Here is a 4,864-nt window from a genome sequence, read left to right as displayed (position 1 = left end):
ATCTGTACGCCGTATACACTGGAATTTCCGGACATTTGCCATCGTTTAGCGATACAAAATATACTGTCTTGATCACTGTACAAAATAATATCACTGAACGATGGCAAATGTCTGAAAAAAATACTGTTTCCTTCACAATCCTTCCATTATCAAAAACAAAGTTCAAACAAAGAACTCTCAGACTGACTTCCTGTTTTGTTAAGAGACTCGCTTATTTCCTTCCACTAGAAAACACAAACGACACAAAAACTTCTAGTTTCTTACTCTCTTCGTCATTGCAACATATAATTTTAAAATTTGCTGTATTTACTTGTTACAATGTTATTATATTCGTTGTTACTATTGCTGCACTATCATATTTGTATCATAATACCTATCTATAAATTACGAGATGAGATATATTGTTTATGAACGAAACGACATGTTAAAAATTTGTTTAGTTAATAGCAGCACTAAATAGTTTACACATTAACTATATTAATTTAATTATATTACATATTAATTGTATTATTGTTATAGTTATGTAGTTATGTTTGTCCAAAATGAAAAAAAAAATAATGTTCTTAGAGTAGCAGTTAGTTGAGTAAAAAGATATAAAATAACTTTTTTACAAGTTTCAGTTTAAAAACCTCATCTGAGACTGTCGGCATATGCACTAAAATTGCACCATGAAAGGCACTGAATTTTTTCCAAGAAGAATTAACACGTCTGCTGGTATACATTGTGAATGTGTTAATATCCAGCAGCGCATTCCTTAATACCTGCATATTGCCAAGGTTAGGCCTCTGTTAATGAGATATTGAAGACGTGTGTGACTCATCCAATATCATTCCTACCGGTGGTCTCAAAATCCATTGAAAAAACAATCTGTGATCAGACGGTTGATTACTTGGAGGCGAATAAACTTCTAGTGTAGAGGCGGCATGGTTTCAGAAAATCAATCAGATTAGCTCTTACCGACTTTATGCATTTCTGTATTGACGCGGTGAAGGCGGATGAGACGTTCATAACATGCTTTTTCGGCCTTTCTAAAGCCTTCAACAGCATGTGCAGATATCTCCTAGGCAAATTATGAGTAAAATTTAGCATCACATGGCTCACCTCGTACCTAACCAAAACATATCACGTGGTTAAAATAGAGCATACAACTAATTTAAAAGTCATGCCCATCTGTTCTAAACGCAGATTTATTCTTAATGAGGTTCCACAGAGATCAATTCTAGACCCCCTTCTCTTTTTAATATATGTAAACGACATTATCACTCAAATTCAAAACAAAACATTTTTTGGTTGCTGATAACATCACTCACCAAAAGAAGTAGGAAATCTGGAATTGTTTTTACAAGCAAATGAGTTAGCCTAAGTTTGTTAAAAAACAAATTAAATTTAACCCGTATGCAGTAAAAATAAAATACAGTTGCATTCAGACAAAAAAAGGAACTTCAAAACAAATTTGAACTCCATCCTCCATCGTTGGTGACATTCAAGTGTATTTTTCCTAATCGGCTGAACTAGTGGGAGTGGTATTGCACAATGGTTTGAACTGGAGTGAACAGTTGGACAAAATATTGGGAAAATTAGCAAAGGGCACTTTTGTCCCCCAATGTCTTTCTAGACCCAACAAAGACCAAGTAAAAAGTGTAGTCCAACATATCTTATCCAGTTATCCTTGTGGGCATGACCCAACAAAATTCTTAGTTAGCAAAAGAAGGCAATCCACATAATGATAGGTCTGCTATCCTGTGAACACTGTAGCGATGTGTTTTTAGACTTAAATATTTTAACGTGCCATCTATTTATATATGAGTAAGCAATGTATATAAAAACTCAAAACCTTGAATATATTATATAAACCTAATACCCACATAATAACACCAAGCATAAAAACAATTTTTCAATTTACCATAGACTCACTTAAAAAAACCAACCTGCTGCTAATAAAAATGTTTAAATTCTCTATGTAAATTAAAAAAACTTGAATTGTGTAAAATAATTTAAATGGGAGCTAATAGCTTTTATTACCTAAAACTTTTTATTGAGTGAAAAGTTTTGTAACAATAGGGCATGAAACCCATCCTCGTCTTGACCCTTTCTCAAGGGCAAATTAACCTGCAGAAGCCTGTTGTTGGACCAATTTCTTACAGAACTTAAAGTATCAGTTTAGACAACAAATTAGTAATCCTGGCTAACTTAGTACAATTATTCTGGCAATTTAGAATCCAAGCTAAACTCAAGTAGTGTAACAGAGCCATTATTATTACTTAATATAAGATTGTTTAAGGAAAAAAATTTTTGTTTTCTTTATTCTCAAGCTATTTATATTCATTACTATATAGTTGCAGCAACTCAGAATTTTAATTTATGAATGCTGTATCATTGTAAAATGATTTACATGGCAATTTATCAGCAATAATTATAGCTAATTTAACAACAAAACAGCAATAGCTAGGAGCTAATCGGGTTCAATGAAAGAAAGAATTTTTTTCTGAAAATTCAGATTTGTACAGAGTCAGAAAATCACACGATATGTTCAAAGCTAGTGTTTGTCATCTACACACATGACTCTGATACACTGGTAAGAACAACAAAACGTGAAAAGAAATTGTATGCTTCATCTTAAGCCTGTAAAGTTAGAAAAAAGTAAAAACAGCCATCTTTTTATGAAGGTAGGTAAAATTTAAAAAAAGCTCCCACCAAAAATATGAATTACTTTTACCCTATAAATAATTTATATAAAATATTATAATTTATAAATAATTTTCTGGCTTCTTGTATTAGTACTTTAGGATTTGAGTTTTTATTTATATTTAATTAGTATGTGTTAATTTGTTGTACAATGTTGTATTCGATTGCTCTATATCATACATGTGATTGTACTAAAGCAGCCCAGACCAAAATAGCCGATGACATCTGATACAGTGTTGCCATATATGGATATATGTAGTCGCATAATGTATGCTTGATTTACATGTTGTCTGCCAAAAGAGAGGAATGAAATGAAGTGTACATATACTTATTTATGACAACAGCTGATGTTTCCTTATTGCAACAGATTTAAGACAAATTAAATCAGTAATTTTCCACACATGTAGAACTGGCAACAGTATTGGCTGCAGGGTGTAGAGTAGGTATTCAAACACACCAGCCACCATTGTACTATTTTCATGGGGTTTTTTAACTGTTAACAATGTTTTATTATTCTCTTAATAAAGTAAATATTATTCTTCTAATATAAACTTTAAAAATGGACTCTTCTGACTTTGTCTATTGCTTTTAAGATTAATCTACAAAATTATTGATCTTATTAAGTACTTGTTACTATTAAAAAAAATACTCAGAACAAATTTTTAAATGAAAAAATAACACATTTTTTGCAAGGAACAATATAGCTGTATCCAAAATTAGAGCACAATAAGGACTGTGAAGGTTAGAAATACTTTCATTATTTGCAAATAAAATTACAACATATATGTTTCTAATTGATTTACATTAGGCATTTCATTGCATTTTACAGTTCTTCGCTTCAGAAATTATATTAATACCATACATGGTTCCTTAAATAAGTAAAATAATTTAGTTTTTGCATCTTAATTAAGTGACAGAAAGGTGAAAATTATCTTGCTAAAGATTAAAATATATTAAATAGGAGTTCCACGAGGGTCAATTTTGGGTCTAGTTTTGTTTATAATAGCTATAAATTACTGCTGCTAAAATGCCATTTAAATAACTATATAGTGATGATACAACACTCGCAAATTGAAATTCTGAGCTGATACAACTGCATAAAAGTAAAGTAAAATAAAGATGTCTTATTTTACCAGGCGAAGTTATGGCTAAGAAGTCCTCTCTAACACTTAATCTGGGGACCAACGGCTTAAAGGTGACCGGTATATTGATGTATATAGAGTTCGAGAATAAAGATAAGAAAATCATTGATATTTTATCAAAAGAATCTTATATTAAGTAATAATAATGTTAAATTATTTGGCTTTAGTTTGGATTCTAGATTGTCAGAATAAATTATACTAACCATTTATGTACTATGTTAGCCAGGGTTACTTATTTATTATCTAAATTGACACAGTGCAACAAAGGATATACAGATATTGACATACTACAGCTTCTTTCACTCACACATAACATACAGAATAATGTTACAGTAGTTGCGAAATTGACTTATTTTGGTAACAAAAGAAAGTACACTTAGAATAATGAAACACATATTTAAAGGGAGTCTCACTTAAAATTCTAGTAAACTCTCTAATATCCACGGAATTTACTGGCACAGATAATTAAAATAAGCGGATTTTGTGTGTAATCCACAACATTGCCAATGGAAGGTGCAAAATACCTTTTAGTGGCTATTTATATTATTGTTTTAAACAGATTATTCTTTTATTACTTCAAAACAATTCAATAAGCAGCATCACAGTCTTGATCTGACACTGTCACAGACTTTACTCCTGGAATCATGTTCCAGACACTGAACTAAGAGGAAGGGGAACTGGAGATGAACTCAACAGTCAAGTTTAATCAACCCTTCCTACTATAACTACGTTAACTCGGTTGCTCCACTGTGTTTTAAGATTGTGTCTAAAATATCGTAGTGTACTCATCTGTGCACCTGATGAGACAATGAGAATATCTCTTTACCTAGATTGGATTATATTTTGTAGCTTAGGTTACTCTGATGTCAAAACAATGTAGAGTTTGTCACAGAATTCGTTCATATCTCTTCAGACGAACATGACTCCAGATTCCAGGAGTCAAGTCTGTGACAGCGTCAGATTCCAGTTGCTGCATTAAGAGGAAGGTGAACTTGAGCTAAACTCAATAAGGGAATGTGAGAAATGAATAAACCATA

The sequence above is a fragment of the Homalodisca vitripennis genome, chromosome 7 (genome assembly GCF_021130785.1).
Source record: "Homalodisca vitripennis isolate AUS2020 chromosome 7, UT_GWSS_2.1, whole genome shotgun sequence".
Classification (NCBI taxonomy): domain Eukaryota; kingdom Metazoa; phylum Arthropoda; class Insecta; order Hemiptera; family Cicadellidae; genus Homalodisca; species Homalodisca vitripennis.
Note: the sequence above shows the minus strand (reverse complement) of the source record.